We start from the raw sequence: 21,343 nt of genomic DNA on the forward strand, positions 1-21,343 counted from the left end.
AAATAACAGCACAATTTACTTGCCTCAAACAACTCAGTATGCATTAGTAATTATTGTTTTTGTTGATCTATTTCATCTATTGCCAAACTTTAATATGTGAATTATATTATTGAAATAAACACATTTAGCGTCGTCAGGCTTTTGTTTCTGCTTAAAGGTCCCGTTCTTCGTGATCCCATGTTTCAAACTTTAGTTAGTGTGTAATGTTGTTGTTAGAGTATAAATAAAATCTGTAAAATTTTAAAGCTCAAAGTTCAATGCCAAGCGAGATATTTTATTTAACAGAAGTCGCCTACATCGAACGGCCAGTTTGGACTACATCCCTCTACTTCCTTCTTTAATGACGTCACTAAAACAGTTTTTTGACTAACCTCCGCCCACAGGAATACACAAGAGTTGCGTTTGTAGAGTGTGTTTGTCGCCATGTCGTCGAAACGCTGTTATTTTCATCCCGCAGTCCAATCACCGGGTCTGATTCCGGCTCAAATTGATAGGGTAAAATTAAAGACATGCGCGTGCATCTCCACCTTATGGTAAGAGGCGCAGTGTTGCCAGATTAGAAATGTCCAATTATCGTACCAGAAGCTCAAAATTATCGTATTTGGAACAAAATTATCGTACACGCCGTTTTTTTTATAGGTAAATTAATAACTATTGATTTTTACAACGGAAAGAATCAATACTGAACTAACTTAAGCTGGACAATCACACTATTTTAGCAGCTGTACAGCCAATGTTCCCTCTATCTCTGTAAAGCCATACTTTGACACAATCTGCATTGTAAAAAGAGCTGTATAAATAAAGGTAACATGACAAATCAAATGTACAGAATACAACTATTTATCTATAGACCCATGGGCGTCGGAACCATTGTATGTGGGTGGGACAAGACCCACCCACTTTTTAAGACCAATGATATTGGACCCACTCACTTTTACCGTCTTATTCAGCATTTGTCTAATCCCCCTCAGGTGATGCTACTCCACAAACCACCAACAGAGCATAAAAAATACCAAAAATAAAAAATATTGTTTAAAACATCGCCAAGTAAAACGCTGCGTTTATATAGAACTGTCTCTTTACGACCACAACAAACGGGACACTTTTCAGACGCGCATTCCACCTTCGCCTCAGCGCCAGGCTCAAGTCAAACGAGCGCGGAAAAGGTAGCTAGAGCTGAACAACAGTGAACTGCGGTCAGATGAGATGTTGTCAGGCTATGTCAGTAAAACTCCAATCAGCCGTTAGGCTATAGCCTACTGTGCTCGAAGCGTGAACTCAAGAATTGCTCGCGCAAATGCGCCGGCGCGCGCTGCATATTACTTTATTATAGTTTAACTAAAGCACAAAAGAAACTACGGGCATGCGCCATCATTATTCTGAGGTAAATTAAGTCATGGAATTACAAAACATGCGATTAAAGCTGCCTCAAAACTGCGTGCATGTATGTATTTGTTGACATGGTTTTAAAGCTACTGTTATCCAATTTGTTGGCCTTAAAACGCATATATGTAGCCTACACCAAGGAAATCAAAATTTTCTCGGGGGAGCATGCCCCCGAACCCCCCTAGCATAATACATTTTGTGACCTCGGTAAATAGAAAACCCTGCGTACGGCCCTGCTTCTTTTCTATCTAACGAAATCAAAGGGAATTGTGTATTTCTCCGGTTGTGCGCACTTGGGGACTAAACTTTGTATGCACTAATGTGTGAAAATAAATGGGAGCAAAAACGCGATTGAATGTAAAGGTTTGTGTCTCGTTGTTCTATTAAAAAAAAATCAATAACTACCGATTGATTGGCATTTTATCTATCTATCTAATATATATATATATATATATATATATATATATATATATATATATATATATATATATATTTATTGCATAAAAAAAATTTGGAGGGAGGACCCACCCACATTTTTTTTGCTTCCGACGCCCATGTATAGACCAACAACTTTTTGACATGAACTGCAAATTACCACAATACATAAATAATTAGGCGTACCTTAGTGAGAAACAACTGACCTAAGCGCCGCGGCAAGAAGGTTAACTTGAGCTCGTGAGAGAGAGTCATTCTCCACGATTATTGGCCGAGAAGACGTAACATGAGATGAGATGGAAGACCAAAGTGCCTAACAAAGTTCACATTCTCCTTACAATCACGACGTAGTGGATCCACCTGGGATCCACACAGCTAGATCAATGAACCGATTATAACGACCATCATTTTAAGTGACACAAAATACTGAAATTATCGTACATTTATGGGATTTTTTTTCATTATTGATCGTACATCGTACAGAGGTCACAATTATCGTACAAATACGATAATTATCGTACGTCTGGCAACACTGAAGAGGCGTGACCTTTCCGGGCAAGATGCGCTAAGCTGCTGTCGAATCACAACACAGGAACCGCTGGCACAATCAGAACTCGTTACGTATTTCTGAAGGAGGGACTTCATAGAACAAGGAAGTCATCAGCCCGTTTTTATGACAGTGGAAACAACGGTATACAGATAAATACTGTGTTTTTTTACACGCGAAACATGAACACATGTTATATTGCACACTATAAACACAATCAAAGCTTCAAAAAAACACGAAAAACAGGACCTTTAATGGATAAAACAATGGAGAAAAGCTTCAAAGATTTAATAGGCTTCATTTCTCCATCCCTACTCAATAGTTTTAGGCTTTTTTGCTTATGTTTTAGAGAGCATTTACTTGTTTTGAGCCTGTTTTTAAACATTAACTATCTGTAACATCATTTTTCATGTGTGGAAAAAAACGACGAAACTAAACTAGCCAATCAGATTTCTTTCCATATACCCCACACCCACCCATGCACGCACGTACACACATTTTTACAACACACAAACGCACACCTTTATTTATTTTCATTCTCTCTTGCTCTCTTAATATGTCATGAGTGTAAGCAGATAGATTTTAATAATCAATTTAAAAATTATGTCAAAAATAAAAACGGCATTAATTAGCGCCCTCTCAAGGTACGCACAGTGCTTACAGCCGTACGGCTGCAGGCGCCACTGTAGCCTACAACAACATCAACAAGCAGAGAATAGAACAAAATGGATAAGAAATTACTATTTCTGGTCTCCGAACATACATAGCAAGTATTCCACATTGTGTCAACATTTTTAGTCTGAAACATATTCCTGCAAAATCAGTAATAAGTAACAGTGCCGCGGATATTCCATATCATAGCAACAAAGCGTCCCAACTGAAAAAAACGATGCGCAGCTGAAGCGCTCTCAAGTGCTTACAGATAGGCGTTTTAAGCAAAGCGCCTAGCGTTTTCAGCTGGCTAAAAACGCTTTGGTGGACACACGGCCTAATTGTTATATACTTGCACTAGCATATTGTATATGAGAATTTAGTTCAAACTTTGATCTGTGGAGGGCAGTACACTTAGCAGCGTCTACACTGCTGGAATTCAAATAGAGGAGAGCTAGTTCAAGATGAGCATTTATGGTTAAAATGTATAAAATTTTATATTTTTTTTAGAAAATGAGCAATGATTTCTCTAGATAAGACCTTTATTTCTCGTCTGGGATCATGTAGAACGCTTTGAAGCTGCAATGAAACTAATTTTGACCTTCATCCGTTTAGGCTCCATTGAAGTCCACTATATGGAGAAAAATCCTGGAATGTTTTCATCAAAAACCTTAATTTCTTTTCGACTAAAGAAAGAAAGACATGAACATCTTGGATGACATGGGGGTGAGTAAATTATAAGGAAATTTTAATTTGAAAGTGAACTAATCCTTTAAGTAAAAATGATCGCATTTATGGGTAGCTCTACTATCATTTTATTTGCCATTGCCAGGATCAACTTCTGAAAACTAGATCATCATTTAGACCCGAGGTGTGTGTGCGCGTGTGTGTGTGTTGCCTAATGCTAGAAGTGAGTTGCACCGCTCTCCTCCTCTGCTGTTTCCCTGATCCCAGCAGCATTCCAGCACTCCAGGACGAGCAGCGAACGCGTCGCGTCGCGTCGCATCGGGATTCCTGAGGATTACCCGGCGTGCCCCGCGGGAAAGATGGCGCTGAACGGGAGAAGATGGAGATAAACTTTATCTGAAATCTGGAACAGCGGTTATCCACACCTGCGATCCGCGGTAACACTTCAACTCCTCCGAGAGCGATAGCGGCGAGAGGACGCGGGGTCGGCGGTCGCTCTTGACGGCTCGAGTGGAGAGATTTTAGCGGCCGTTAGCAAGTGTGTGTTAGCCAGCGAAAAGGAGGAGGAGGAGAAGAAGCGGGCAAAGTTTATTCAGTTTGAGAGCGAGAGTCAAGACTCTGGGTTTAACTGCGGAGAATTCACTAGTGCCAGGTAAGAAGTTCATGAATGTATACCTTCGTGGCTGTAGTTCATTTTGGCCCTGTTACTATCAAATCTTATTTTCATATATTGTTGATGTTCGCGAGCAGTCACGGTTCAGATGAACTGATAAACACACCCAGTAACGTTAGTGCTGTTTAATCTCAACATCATATCCATGTAATCAGACCTGTGAAATGATTCTCGATCAACATATCCTCAAGATACTGCTCGAATAGCAGATTAGAGAATTTTACTAATCTTAAAAGTGTCGATGTCAGGTGTTTGACGCGTATTTACTCAGTCATGGCCATGGGCAGTGGAAATAAACCCTTCGGCTATGTGTAATGTGTCTTCTCCATTCGCAGGGTTCGTGATTTAAATATACATGTATTTAATTCTTTAATGCCTTTTTGTTCTTCTGATCACAGATTATTACTACCAGATCCGGTTGTGCAACCGATCCTGTTACGCGGTCTCCTTTAATACTCGACCGTTTAGCGGGTTGATCTATGATGATGATTATGTCCTAAAGCGATGGGGATTAACGTTTTATTCACGTGTCCTAACATGAAATAGTATAACTTCGTGGAATACTACTGGGAAGAAAAAAACGATGCGATATTTCGACGAATCCTGTCAGTTTTGTGCTGAAATAACTCGTGGAGTCCATCATGGACACTCAGGTAAACCTGCGGTTACACATCGACCCTCCGGCTGTCACGAGCCTGACATTTTGTTTGACGATTAATTGTTATACAAATAAGTGCGATTAACGATTTAATTAATGTCGCTTGCTTGTTAATGTCGCTTAATACACAAACACCTCAGGAAGAGATCATTCACACCGTTCATGGACTCGCATTTTAATTCTGTGATTTCATTAAGGCTTTGTAAACAAATAGCCTTCTGCTCAGGTCGATAACGTTACCAGATAATCATATTTTAAGTTCTAACACAGTTAAAAATATTTCTCCTTTGCGTCCACTTGGGTTTAACTTTTAATTAATGTCTTTTGCAACACACCCTACCTAAATATGATATTAGAAACGTATTTCTGCCTTAAATCGTGTAATTTTAAAGGGATAGTGCACCCAACAATAGTTAATGTAGTTCAAAACCCAAAATACAGGGGTGTCAAATCGAAACTTAGCAAGGGCCATGCCCAGGGTTGTGAATAAAATCAGGGGCCGGACATATATTTAGAGCATTTTTTTTTTTAAATGTATTGAAGAAATATAAGTGTATTAATAACTATATAACTAATATATATATATATATATATATATATATATATATATATATATATATATATATATATATAAGGGTAAATATATGTGTGTGTATGTATATATATATATATATATATATATATATATATATATATGTGTGTGTGTATATATATATATATATATATATATATATATATATATATATATATATATATATATATATATATATATATATATATATGTGTGTGTGTGTAATGAAGTTGTTTATGAATTATACAGACTGCAAGTGTTTAAAAATGAAAATAGTGACGGCTCTTGTCTCCATGAATACAGTAAGAAATGATGGTAACTTTAACCACATTTAACAGTACATTAGCAACATGCTAACAAAACATTTATAAAGACAATTCACAAATATCACTAAAATATCATGTTATCATGGATCATGTCAGTTATTATTGCTCCATCTGCCATTTTTCGCTGTTGTTCTTGCTTGCTTACCTAGTCTGATGATTCAGCTGTGCACATTCAGACGTTAATACTGGCTGCCCTTGTGTAATGCCGTGAACATGGGCTGGCATATGCAAATATTGGGGTCGTACATATTAATGATCCCAACTGTTATGTAACAGTCGGTGTTATGTTGAGATTCGCCTGGTTTTCAGAGGTCTTTTAAACAAATGAGATTTACATAAGGAGGAAGCAATGGAGTTTGAAACTCAATGTATGTCTTTTCCATGTACTGAACTCTTGTTATTCAACTATGCCAAGGTAAATTTTGCCTTTTGCCCCGCGGCGTTGAACCCCGTTGTACCCTATATATATATATATATATAACCTCACAAAATTAAACCACATTTATCAAAACAATGAGGTTTTAATTTGAAATGTTTTAATTTTAATTTTTAGTTGGAACACATTTGTGTCAGCAGACTTTTTTATCTTTATCAAAACAAGAAATAAGGTCTCTGACCAGCATAACTACATAAAGCAATACTTTAAAAACAGCAATTTCGATTTCAGAAAAGAATTTTTTTTAGAATTGTTTTTCAGAAAGTAATTATTATTTTTTTAATGCCAAGGTATCAAAAATACAAGTACATATCAAAAATGTAAAAGTTACATACAATGCGTCCGCAAGTTCGCTTGAGTGCGCGCGACAAAAGTGATGTCATCACAGCGTTGGCGGAAGTCAAGCAGCAACCTCCCCCTTTCTCTCGTGAAGCCAATACGGAAGTGACTTAAACTGCAATTCATTGACTGGCCGCTAGGGACAGGCTCCAAAAGCGAGCAGAATCTCATTGACCCACATGTTAAAATGGCTAACTTTACAGCAGAAAAAAACATGCTTACAGCCTGGATCAACTTGTGGTTTTGGTCTATACTGCCAATTTTGCCTTTCATGACAACTCTGAGGGGGGTGAATTTTTTTATAACTTATCTGTTTAAATTATATTAAGCCTTAAAATGAAGGGTGTGGTCACTTGAGTGACAGGTATGCCGCTGCTGTCTGTGAGGCGTCATGTTACCTCAGCTAATTCCAGCTGCTGAATTTGGCATCTCAGCTGTATTTGTGTTTTTCTGGATTATTTTATACAATTATAAAATAATATGGCTTGCTGCGGTAACGGTCGAGACTCGAGACAGATGTCTGTGTAAATGTGCTCGCATGCGGAAGATAAACAGAACACACATTGTTGGATCGTGGCAATGGCTAAAAGTTTTGTTTGTGAGATTTACTACAATGACAATGGCGGGAGGATATGAAACTCCGACAGCACTGCTTGGATATTATAACTAAAACTGCTGCACTATTTTTAAAAAGTGTACTTTGGACACAGGCTCATTTGTTTGTGAGATGTATACAATCATATACTTTTGTGGGCAAAAAGTACTGTTTTGTTTTGCAATGGACACTCATGGACATTTTACCCAATTAAGTGCCAAGGATTTGATTCATCTCGCGATCGCTATTTCATTAAGGTACTTATAAAGGTACGGAGTCCTGTTTGATTTTGCGTGTTGTTATTTGCACACCCGACACAAATCAATTACTGGTGTTGGAGCATCTATATCTTAAAAAAAAAAAATCATAGATTGACAGTAAACCTTTAGAACTTTCAAATGATATAACTTATCTTTATTAATGTTTTAGATAGTATCTTAGATGGATAGCTCTTTAGCCTGCTAACATGATCACGTCGAGCTAGGCGGGCGTGGTTTCAGTAACTAGTCACTTAATTTCCAACCACGTCCCGCCTCTTTGTCCATTTTCAGTTATCCAGGAGTGACGTGCGGTGAGGCGGTGATGCACAGCTAAGATGGCAGCGGCCTCATTTTCGCTTCAAAAATGCTCTTCAGAAATCTACGGGTGACGTCATGGACACTACGTCCATATTTTTTTACAGTCTATGGCGGAAGTGCTCGTTCAGTGCGCACGAACCCATCTCGCTTGGCGGGGTGCGCAACAAATTTTGTAACTTTTGTAACGTGGCTCCGCATTCAAAGATGCACGAATGCGAGGCGAATCTGGCTGAGTATATATGTCTCACCAAGTTTGTGCTTCTAAATTAGTTGCTACAATCCTACAATACCAGAATTAATCCCTTTTAATGAAAATAAAGGTCCATGTTTAATAAAAAATGTTCACGAAACTAAATGAAAATGTTTAGTGGAATTAGAAAATATTTAAGAGATCATTAATTTAGTTGTATACATGTTTTCATATCCGTATATTTTGTTCTAATGTCGAAAGTAATAATCTCACGGTTTACTGGGTTTTACACGATTCTTTTTGCAGTGTGGTTTTGGTGAAGTTAAAGGTTATTAGAATAAACATATGTCACTTTCTTCTTCTTACCGCTGCTTCCTGCTGATTTAGAGAACAATTTCTCTGAGTCGCCCTGTCATTTCAAAGAATAGAACAAAGACGATTCATCTTCTAAGTGTTTTAGTGTTTATAAAGATCTTAAAATAAATCCATATGAATCAAACGGTTTATTTCAAGTCTTCTGAGGAGACTCGATCGCGTTTTATATGATGAACAAATTTAATTTAGGCTTTTATTCACATACAGCAAACATACAATGAATACTCAAATGGTAAACAGAAGCTCAACTGCACTTGTTTGACCCTTTAAGGTAGTTTGATCTATAACACTCAAAAAACATCTTCCATTAAACAAACATTAAAATGAAGTGAAACTAGAGCGCTTTGCATTCACATGTAGACTTGTTGATACTTTAGCATGTAATGCTAACCGGTGCGGATGCAAAACCTTTTGTTCATGCATGTACATTGTGTTTAAAAACTAATAGAGAGCGAAAAGTAACGGAGCAAAGTGCTGCATTAATTTATTTTATTTTATTTCATGGCGCATGCATGTCTATAGCATATTTACGTGGTAACTAGGCATGTGACGCATGAATCAAATTTTCATGTTGCGATTAATTGCTGAAGATTTCATCAAGATTTTTTTTTCTTTCCTTCTTTTCTTTCTTTTTATGTGTAACACTTACCTGCCATGGGGTCTGCAGATGGAAATTAGCCTAAGGCTATAATCTGGCATATTTACATTGTCTTAATGTTCATTAATATGCATTGCCCCCCCCCCCCTTTCTTAAATAAAACTAAATAAAAAATACGGTATTAACACGATATTGAAATAAGTTGCAAAAAAGTCTTGTCATAGTATAACAGGTTTAAGAACTCTTTCTGTAATAGCAAAAAAAAAACAAAACAAAAAAACTCTGAATGTTTAAATACAATAATACAATACACCAAAAATATTTAGTAGTAAAATTTCAAACAGATTAAAGTGCAAAAGAATTAGGCTATAAAGAACAACAGGTAACACTTTACAATAAGGTCTCATTATTTAATGCATTAACTAAGATTGAGCAATAGCTACATTTGTTACAGAAAGTATTATTTTTTGTTAATGATAGTTAAATACAACTGATCATTGTTAGTTTTATCTCAGGTCCATAAAATAAGTTCTTTTGATTTTAGTAATGTTATTAAACAGTAACTAAGAAATTAACATTAACTAAGAATAGTTAATGCTTTATAAGTATTTTTCATTGTCAGTTTGGTAATAATGAATTAACATGTTAACTAATGAAGCCGTATTTCTCAAAGTTTTACTGAACAATAACAAATAATCAGAACATTTCTAATTATTAGGACATGATGTAGTCCAGATTAAAATATAAAAATGTTTAAGTTTGAAAATAAATAGCCTATTAAAGGGATAGTTCACCCAAAAATGAAAATTTGATGTTTATCTGCTGTTTATTGCGCATCCAAGATGTAGGTGACATTTTTTCTTCAGTAGAACACAAATGATGATTTTTAACTCCAACCGCTGCCGTCTGTCAGTCAAATAATTGCAGTAGATGGGAACTTCATCTATAAGAGTAAATAAAGCTTGCTTAGACAAATCCAAATTAAACCCTGCGGCTCGTGACGACACATTAATGTCCTAAGACACGAAACGATCGGTTTGTGTGAGAAACCGAACAGTATTTATATCATTTTTACCTCTAAAACACCACTATGTCCAACTCCGTTCATGACTCCTTTAGTGATGTCTGATAACGGAAGTGATGTCTCGCGCATATACTTCAATGAGTGTCAGACATCACTGCCGCTGTCAGAGCGCGATCAGACATCACTAAAGGAGTCATGAACGGAGTTGGACATAGTGGTGTATTAGAGGTAAAAAATGATATAAATACTGTTCGGTTTCTCACACAAACCGATCGTTTCGTGTCTTAGGACATCAATGTGTCGTCACGAGCCGCAGGGTTTAATTTGGATTTGTCTAAGCAAGCTTTATTTACTCTTATAGATGAAGTTCCCATCTACTGCCATTATACGACTGACAGACGGCAGCGGTTGGAGTTAAAAATCATCATTTGTGTTCTACTGAAGAAACAAAGTCACCTACACCTTGGATGCGCTGGGGGTAAGCAGATAAACATCAAATTTTCATTTTTGGGTGAACTATCCCTTTAAGTATTAAGCCTATTAAGTCTTTAAAAACTTCACTAGCGCACTTGCTTTGTTTGCGGGGTTTCCGGGGTAACCGCTGCATTTCTGCTATTCCATCAGTGCCCTCTGCTGTCAGAGAGTGAACGCGCACTTTCATTCAGCGCTTCTTCTTTCCGCCATGTGCTTCTCATGCATGTTGGGCTTGTTTACATCTGAACGTGTGTCCCTTTGATGCAGAATACAGTGGTGTTGTGCATTTTATACGGTTGATGGGGAAAGTATTCTTAATTGCGTTATAAATATTTTAGTAATTGGTAATAAATTATTTACGGTATTGTGAAGTGCCCACGATAACAATATCGTGCATATTCATTATCATGATATATCACATTACCGAATATCGGCACACGTCTAGTGGTAAAACAATTGACAATATGTGAATATTATCAAAATGTGAGCACAATAATTGTGAAAAATCACAAATCGTTATCGCATACCTAATCCACTCAATAGCAGTGCAACTCTCAAACTTGATTTATTTCATTTTCAATCAATGTGCTTTTTGTGAGCAATATTATCAATCTGAAAATAATTGTTATAAAAATGTGTATTGATCTAAGACACCCAATTGAAGTTCATGTGTGCTTATTTAAAGTAATGAAAGTAATCAAAATTGTTTATTTAGTCGAGTTGTATGAGCATCTTTTGTGACTTGAATTTGTATGGAGATGAAGTTAACTTTATTAAGTAAAGTCTTTATTAAAGGTCATCTGTATGCAATAATGTTCAGTTTTCGCTTTAAATCACCTGCGGTTTGCAACATAATGCACAGACCTATTTCAGTAGCTGTAGTGTTGATATAAGGCCGGAGCATCACTAATCCAGCTCTGTGTAAAGTAGATCAGCATCCTAATGTCATTGCCTTCTCTGGCATTGTCTCAAACCTAGTGAGCTGCCTACATAGACGGCATGTTTCGGGCAGTGTAGGGTTGTATCTTGGTAATTCATCGCTGTGCATACTGTGCACAGATGTGAATGGGCAAGTACACTTCTTTTTGCATAGTACATAAAGTACTTCAGAGAGTAACATGCTCCTCTTTTTGTTAGCGTAGGCAGCTCACTAGTGTGAGACGATGCCTCTCAGGGGAGGTCGAATAAACCGCTGTGTTTCAGTGTGTAATGCTTGCTTGATATGACAGCCTAGCTGCTCCCATACCTCCTCCCTTTTTTATTGAGTGCACTTAAAGTGAGTTGATAAGTCATACATGTCTCAGCCATTACTTACAGATGGGTAATGTCGATAAATAATTAGTAAAGTGCTGTTTGTTAGGAGCTGAACATGCTGCTGATTAGGGCTAAATGTTTGGTCTTTTATTAGGGTTGTACAACTAACTAAATCAATGTAAATAAGCAATCCAGTTTAGAGATGCACCAATATGAACATTTTGGCTGATTCCGATAATTCTTTATATTTTAAAGCCGATAACCGATATATTAGCCGATAAATCTAATTCTAATTCTCTAAATCTAATTCTCGATAATGTAGCCTGATTACAAAAACAAAAGTCTCACCACTAAAAGCCATGCCTCAACTTAAGCACACAATTATAATATAAAATATTATGTAGCCTTAACGAGAGACTTGCGCTGCACATGTTGCACTTAACTGTATTTTGATTTTTTAAGTGATTTTCAATTATAATTTAAGCAATTCAAAACCATAATGGTGGACAGTGTGCATCTGAATCGTCTCAGCTGAAAGAAATAATCGATTATTTATCGGCTTATATATATCGGCCAAATATTCTCATCAGTCTGATAATGATAACATTAAAAATGAACACATATCCTCTGATACTGACATAGTGGCTGATGCATTCCTAATTCAGTTTATTACAAATTTCAGCAAATCAATCCTGAGTTATTGATTATTGCCATTATGACTCCAAAATATTAAATGTTGGTGTTTCAATGTGTGATGAACTGAAATTAATTTTTTATTGAAACACTTGTTATTGAAACACTAAAGCTTTCATTTAGCCAAAAACCAAAAATAAAATTTTGGTAGATAGATTTGTCAATTCAATCTAAATAAGTAATTCAATTAATGCAAAGAGTCGCAAGCTATTGATTATTGGCAATATTTAGGACTCCATAATATTGATTTCAGGTGGGAAATGTTGCACAGAAATACATTTTTTTTACTGAAACACTGAAGCCAAAATTATAGTTTGCATTTAGCTGAAAACCAATATATTTTAGCTGAACAAATTGTTATGGGTGTAACGATACACTCATTTCGTGATTCGATACAAATCGATACTGAACTCACGATACGATACTGTTGCGATATTTAGAGCTTTTGAATGGCCGTGTTTACTACAGTATGCGCGTCGTTATAAATCTCTTCATCATATAAAAGCCGTCATGTCTTTTCTGAAGACTTTTATTTGGATTAGACCACTCGATTTGATTATTTTTACGATGCCTTTATTACATTTTTTGGATCTTTTAAGTTTTAGAGGAATAGACTTTAATGAAGGGATACATGTCGCATTTTTTATATTGCAATATCTTGATATAACAATGTGTCGTTACACCCCTACAGATTGTTACATATTGCTCTACGATTTTGTTCACTGTGATATGCGTCCACACTGCTGATGCGTTTACTTTTTGTAGTTTCTCTTGTTTTGTGAAGAAATAGACACTGACACTGTCAACACTCATCATCAGAGAAGTGCTAATGGTTTCGGTCAATGATTTTGGCAATCCAGAACTATTTTGGCCAAAACCGATTTTTTTTTTTTGAGAATATATTTGGTTGCCGAAATTTCTGTGCGTTACTGGTTACAGCAGCTGATGTTGGATTTCAGGTGCTTATTTATGTCAGAGTGAACTGTCATGGGCTGTTCAATAAATTCAACTGTGCTGATGCAGTAAATACAGGGGTGAAAGGTCAGTGACCTCTTCTCCCACGTGTGTTGTTGGTACACTTAAAAACATCCTCTGGGCCTTAGCAGCATTCTGCATTCTCTCTCATCCGTCTCCAAACACTGATGGCGTGGGCTCTGTTAGCACCTCACACACACACACTCTTTAAGGCAGCCGGCGACTGGTAGATTTGTGCTAGGCGGTGTCGTATGATAGCGCAGCCCCCCGTGGAGGTTTATCAATTAGGAAACAGCCAGTGTGAAAATGTTTGGGGAGGGATTTGTTGAAAGATTACTCTGTCAAGTACCGCTGTGTGTAGCTGTGCTTATCTGAAGAGATAGGGGTTGTGCGCAGTCTGGAGTATGTTTAATTGGGAAAAGGTGGCTGAGAGTCGGATAATTGTTGGACGATTGATGCAGTTGAGTCATCTTCCATTAAAGGGATGGTTCACCCAAAAATAAAAAAAATCTGTCATCGTTTACTCACCCTCGTGTTGTTCCAAACCTGTATGAGTTTCTTTTTTCTGTTGAAAACAAAAGATGATTTGAAGAATGTTGGTAACCAAACATTTGATGGTAGCCACTGACTGAAAAAGAAAAAAAATGCAATGGAAGTCAATGGCTACCGTCAACTGTCTGGTTACCAACATTCTTCAAAATATCTTCTTTTGTGTTCATCAGAAAAAATATACTTTTATACAGGTTTGGAACGGCGTGAGGGTGAGTAAATGATTACAGAATTTTCATTTTTGGGTGAACTATCCCTTTAAGTAAAATGTAATGGTCAGAGGATTTCTGCTGTTTCACTGAGGTTTTGCTACTGTTTGGGGAAAAAAAGTGACCATTATAATGGGTTAAACAGCTGTCATTACAATTCTTTAATAAATGCATCATTTGGTCAAATTTAAGTTTTGATAGTGTTTTCATCTTTTTAAAAATGCTGACGATGCTTTTTTTTTTTTTTTTTTTTTAATTTACAGATGACAGATAGGGCTACACGATTAATTGAAATGAAACCGAAATCACGGTTTATAGTAAATAGTGCAATAGTAATATTAATATTAATATTTTATGGTCATATTGGTATGTAATCACAAAATCTTGACCAAATTATGCAGCCCTACAAGCACAGCAAACCTGGATTATTTTAAAACGCATTTTAAATCTCAAACACAATTTTTTATCAGAAAATACGCAATTAGATTTTGCCCAAATTGTGCAGCCCTAATTACAGAAAAATATTGCTACAGAAACATATATTTACAGAAATCTTTGTTAGTGTAAAAGCCCAAAGTATAATATAATTAAAATAATAATAGTTGTAATAATTTAATTTTAAAGCTGCAGTCTGTAAGTTTTGGCTCTTTGTCGCCATCTCTGTTTGAAACCTGCAATTTCAGTTATTTGCGGAATTATCTTTATATGAGTTGTGCATCGGCACGGCTCCTCAGTGCAGATTAATCTATGGTTTGAGGAGAATGTGTGGCTGTCAGTCAACGCACTGGTGGATACTCTATTTTAGAATCACACATTGTAATCTTGGAAGTATGACCAAAATAAGAATTTTCACCAGAAAATATCATCTGAACAAGTAACAAATCTGACACTTTTGTTCTGACCAACTGAGGAAAAAAGCATTACAGTAAATTGCGCTGCCAATGGTGATTAATCTAACGATCACTTAGCTTGGATTACATCAAATTATCCGTGCAAATTATTATTATTATTGTTATACTTTGTTCTCAAATTGTTAATGTTAACAACATCAGCATTGCATAACTACGTGTATTTAGTAGGGCTGGGTATTGACACAATTTTCACGATTCGATTCGATTACTATTCGCATGCTTTCAATTCGATTACGATTTCGATTCGATTCGATATTGATTATTTTGGATGAAGTATTTCAGTTACAGTACATGGCAAATTTTCTAGAGGAAAAAAATCTCTCAACTAATGCTGTAAACTACACATGGGAGTCAGTTGGTACTACTTTACTATAATACTGAAGGTTAAAATGAACTTATTTATATACAAACACTTAAATTACACTCAATGATGTTTTTATTCTAAATAAAGCTTAGAATTACATAATCATATTTCTACTCCAATTTTTTTTTTTTTAATATAAACATTTAAATCGTGGCTGTCATAACTGATTTATTCAAACATGCATTAAATATTGACGAACATTAAAAATTATAATGAGTATGTCACGGTGCATAGCTATATTTATCAGAATGCTGCTTTCTAGAGTTCACTTTTCTAGCTGACTAATGAGTTTATGGTCACAGAATGTGTTTTTCTGAGGTAAATGTGACGTTACGTGACATTGTTTACAAGCTGTTTTATTGACGTCTTTCCGAGTTTGAAACACTGAGCGATTACACGAGACATGATACGGATTTCAGTAAGTTGTACTGTATATTTTAACATACCTTCAGATGTTTAGTCTTGTTTATTTCGTGCTGTAACTAGTATTAAAGCGCAGGAGAGGATGTTCACATGCGCTTCGTGCTGCCACTTCTCTTGAACTGAAGCGCTAAAGCAATCTGTCACGTCACATTAAACAGCGGCAAAACAGTATTTATTTTTTGAATCTCATAATAAGATGGACGTCATTTGAAATCTGAGACTTTGCTTCATATCAAAAGTAACAAAGTACAAAGATTGCGATTTATTGGATGGGAGAATCGATATCGGTTTGTAAAAATGATAATCGATTTAAAATCGAGAAATTGATATTTTTTACCCAACCCTAGTACTTAGTGTGTATTAGCATTACCTGTAGATTTCACTTTCTGTACAGTTTAATCTCTAAGATTAATTTGTCACACCATACAATCCTCCATCAAAATGTTTAATTATTGCAGCTGCTGTGAGAAAAGGCTGTAAATGATCCGCCTCACATGCAATATAGCCTTCTAACTGGAACTCCTTCTTTATGTAAACAGACGTGACGTAATGACGCAAAGATGAACGGCGGCATGCTCAAATTTCCCGTGCAAAACTTACCATAACCACCCGAATTATAAAACATTACAAGCTTACCGTTGTGAATTGGGCTAAGGTAAGGAGATAGTTTTGAACACTGTCTGGTTATGTACTTGCTCACAGATTGATTTTGGGTCATTTCTAACCCAAAAAAAGTTACGGACTGCAGCTTTAATATGCAGTTACTCATTTCCAAAAATGGATTCAGTTTAAAGTGGAGTTTAATGAAACAGCCCTTTCAATGTGATTTTACACCTTGTTTGCCCTCATATCTAAGCAGAAGCAATATGAGATGTTAAATGATCCTCATATTGCAGTTCAAATCATCAATATTTGTCAAAACAAATACAATGTGTTTTTTTTTTTTTTTTTGCGCAGCCCTTTTCCAGATTGTCACCTTCAACACACATACTCAATTCAGGGCAGGAGTCATCGTTTTTTTTCTTTTTTCTTTTTTCATTTCCTTTAAAAACAGCACAAAGCAGGGCTGTTGAAGATGACCTTGGTAGTCCAAATTGGTTTAGAATTTCAGATACACACTCTATTCATCAGCGTTTGCCCACACACTGCACAGCCTTTCATTTAGAAAAGCTAGCAGACAGTCATTTTTAAAGCAAACATTTGAATGGTTTTATTTAGATGGCGTGAACAGTTGTTTTCACTCTATTGGAAGTATGCACCTGTGATTTTCCTCAGAAATGCCAAAGCTTTTGTGCATCTGCATTTTTAGATGATTTTGGATTTCTGATTTTGGTTTTCACTGTAATCTCATTCAAACCTGCATGAACAATCTTTCATCAAAGTTATTTTTTTTTTTAAAAAGGCGTTGTTGTATTTATGCATCAGTAACATTATTCTTTGTACTGCTTTGGATTACCATGGTTGTTGGTTAAGATAAGATGTGAGACTCCGGTGCCCTTGAATGCAACAAGTTCTTTCTTCGAAATATTTGAATTATTTTAGAACCTCATTTTGCTTTCACTGAACCGACTGCAAGGAGTTTTTGTGCTGAGAAACGACCTACATGTTGCAGTGTTTTGGAAGCTCCTCTGGAATTCGCTCAGATCTTTTTTTGAGCGGGAGGGAGCGAGAGTCGTGAGGATTGTGTGAAAACATTCCTGTGCTTGGCCGAGCTCCCATGCTGGTGGAACGCTCCTCAGTAACCAGCATTCAGTTCTTGTGCAAATTTACCCTCCGCTTGCATGCTCCCATTGTCAGCCTGTCAGGTCTGTTTTTATGTTTGTTGCTTGAATCCAATTATCCATGACCTGCAACATAGCCTGCACCTTTTTTCAGTGCTACAGACACAGGTTACTGATTCTGTCCTCCATCTGTCTCTTTCGTGGCACTTTCTGTTCTCTACCTTCATCCATTTTCAAACAGTGCTTGGAGAATCTCGCTTAAAGGTAATGAAATCACCCATTTGCCCATAATGATCAAATAAGCAGCTGAAATGTCTCGCAAAGGTCAGTGCTTTAGAGGAGGGAGAGAGCCGTGTACATGTTTTCAATTCCGAAATTTACCCTGAAATTAAATTCCTCTGCCTTAAATAATGCCTTGAATAAATTTCATGGAGTGTTAAAAGACATTGATTACAGAATTGAATTGATATTTATTGCAGTAATAATATGTTTCATTTATGATCCAAAATATAGTTTTTAGATTTTTATAAATGTGTACTTTTTAAGTACGTTTTATTTTTTTAAATATACAGTATTATACATTATAATATTTTTGAAAAGCATATTTAGGAAGCATATTTTAAAAAGTATTTGATAATGATCCAGATTTAATTTAGCCCAAATTAATTATGATACAATTATTGAATTATGCATAATTTATTAACCCTCTGGTGCTCTTCGCATGGCAGTCAAAAATGATGGGTTTTTTTCAGTGAAATAAATGTTATTTTTAACTAACTAAATGTTTATTTAATATTTTGTAGGGGATTTTATAGTAATTTTTTTATATTTATAATACATTTATTCACTTCTTGAGCATAGACCTGAAAATGAAATTTTCCTTAATCTTGAATGCTTTTGAGCACAGACTTAAGTTTGGTCTCTTTTTAAAGACGACACTTCACAGATTATTGCTGAAGTGAAGAAGTTTTAAAAAGTGAAATTAAAGTTATAGAATTTTACATTTACTGTTTGAAAATAGTATTTTTGTGCATATTTCATAATATTATATGAAACATATATTTTCAAAAAAACATGTTTCACTCTAAAACTGCAAGCAAATCAAAGCCATAAGTTGTGTTCCAAGTTGTGTTTTGATATCTCAAAAAATGAGCTTTTATTAATATTTTGTTTTGGTGCAGTACAAAACATTTCCACTAGATGAAATTAGTTTCCTATTCATTTCCAATGCGGTTATTCTTGACCGTGAGGAGTACAAGTGTGGCCAAAATCTTTACCAAGTTCCGTAATATTTCGAGTAAAACATTCTAACATAATTTTTCCCGTCAAAAATGGCTGAAGAGCACTAGAGGGTTAAAAAATCAAGATTTACACCCCATTTCTCTGTATTATTAGGTCATTAGGAACATCATTGCTCCTATAACGGACATGTTTTTTCATACATTAGGAAGAAAACATGTTTCTTATAACTGTGTTGTCAAACTATATCATTTCTGCAGCTCTCAGATGTCACATGGAATCCTAATATACAGTGTCCAAGAAGTCAAACTGTTCTTTATGAGGACAACTGGCTTTCCAGGGAGCTCAAGTCTCCAACATGTTCCTGTTCTTCCTCTCTTGTTTCTTCTCTTACCTGCGCTTGTTTTTGCCTGCGGTGTTAAGTGAAGCCGGGAGCGGTAATCCTCACCACACATTCGGCCTGACTACACACACACCAGCTGCTAGAAAGAGCTTAGCGCTCTAGATCCAACAATGGCAGGTGGCTGTAGCCCACTGCTTCACTACTTGGGTCATAAAGAGTCCTGTAGGCCTCAGCTTTCCAGTCAACATCGGGTCCAACTGATCTACTTATTTTAATTATCTTTTCCTGCACTTCCTTTGGAACATCCTGCTATCATTTCATCTGAAGAAGAGTGCTGCTGGTCATCAAGGACATTTCATAACGCTCCATATTTCAGCAGCTCTGTTTGCATGTGTACAGCATTACATGCCTTCCAGCTTGATTATTATGCATTGTTAAAGGGACAGTACACCCCCAAAAAAGTTAAATTCGGTCATCATTTAGTATAGCTGAGTATTGACACACATTTCACAAATCAATTTGATTCTGATTTACAAACTATTGATTTTTTTTTAATGCTTTATTTTTATTTATTTATTTATTTTACATGCACTGTCGCTTCACTTGAACTGACGTGACAACAGCGATCTGTCACGCCACATTAAATAGCAACAAAATGCTATTTATTGTATGAATTTTGTGATAAAGCTGACAGAATTTGAAAGCTAAGACTTTCTCATGTCAAAAGACAAAGCACAGTGTTTATTGCGATTATTGGATGGGAGGCATGCTACATATAATGTTTAGTGAAGATTTATTCACACATCGACTGAAAACAGCATTGACTAAAAGATAGAGGTAATCTTGTAGGATTAAGATAAGAATAGATATCAGCTCATCAAAATGAAGATTGGTTAAAATTGATTAATCCGTGTTCTTAACCCAGGCCTATCATTTACTCCCCCTCATGTCGATTCAAACCAGCATGACTTTCTTCTGTGGAACACTTACTTTTTGAAGTGTTTTTTGTTGAAGCGTATCCTGGCCGTTCTGTTCTACATAATGAAAGTGAAAGACAACTGGGGCTATCAAGCTCCAAAATGACAAGAAAAACTCACCATTAAAATATCTTATTTTGGAGTTTGACTTTTACTGATAAAACAGAGCAGATGAGAGGAAGTCAGATGGGTTTGGAGTATGGGATGCTAACGTTTAATTGATGATCGATTTAATTGTTGTTGATAATTTAATCGATAAAATTTATCGATGGTCAATTAAGCAAGGTCATCATTAGAGTGCGTAGTTTTGATATGCGTGCAGCTCATACGCAAAACACGTGCAGCAGACACATGAGGGAAAATGACGCGAGTTCGCCGTAGTTACGTATTCTAGGTGTATTAATGTCTTCAAGCCATATTTATTTCGAAACTAGTGTTTTCAAAAGTACCGACCGCGATACTAAGTCGGTATTGAAATTTTAAAAATGTGAGGCTTTGAGCGCAGATTCGTAAACACCCCTGATTGGTCTTTGTGTTCATGTGCTCAACATATATGTCTGTGATTGGCTACAGTGATCAACGCATTGTGCTTTTCAACTAAAAACTAAACTTTTTATGCATTTTGGCCATTCATTTTTGGGGTTTTGGGGGCTGAAAACGCAAACTTTTAAAAATGTGTTTCAAGTCACAGATCCGTGTAAATGGGGATCATTTTGACAGTGTAGTCATCTATGCAAAGAAAAAACTTACAACATTGTCATGTAAACATACCCTTAAACAACGATCGATTATGGGAGTTTATGTAAATTGACATTGCTAGTCTGGACTGACGTGAGTAAATGATGACAGAATCACATTTTTTGGTGGAGGGAACTATTACTTTAAGAGAAAATGAAGCAAAATTTTAGCCGTAGCGTGTAAAGAACCCAAATCGTGATGTGTCATTTGCTTTTGTGCCGTTGCGAAACATCACTTCAATGGACTGCCAGCTCACGGCAGGCTGTTCATTGACTCATCCCTGCCTTTCCTCTTCCTGTCCTTTGTTCAATATCTCACTTGTTTTTTCCTCCAGACATCAGCACTTTTACTATTTTTGTCCCCAATGGACATTTTCGTGGAGCTATAATTAATATCTCTTGTTC

At 36.1% G+C, this 21,343-nt stretch overlaps 1 protein-coding gene across 2 annotated transcripts in view; it reads left to right on the forward strand.

Moving 5' to 3' along the window:
• The first annotated feature begins 3,911 nt into the window (after positions 1-3,911).
• The window catches only part of tjap1 (tight junction associated protein 1 (peripheral)), a 152,001-nt gene continuing 134,569 nt past the window's right edge, over positions 3,912-21,343 (forward strand). For both annotated transcript variants that reach the window (XM_048205547.1, XM_048205548.1), the window contains exon 1: positions 3,912-4,358. The gene's annotated coding sequence lies outside the window, so the exon portion shown is untranslated. The remainder of the gene's footprint in view (positions 4,359-21,343) is intronic.

Source organism: Megalobrama amblycephala, linkage group LG10, assembly GCF_018812025.1.
Source record: "Megalobrama amblycephala isolate DHTTF-2021 linkage group LG10, ASM1881202v1, whole genome shotgun sequence".
NCBI lineage: Eukaryota > Metazoa > Chordata > Actinopteri > Cypriniformes > Xenocyprididae > Megalobrama > Megalobrama amblycephala.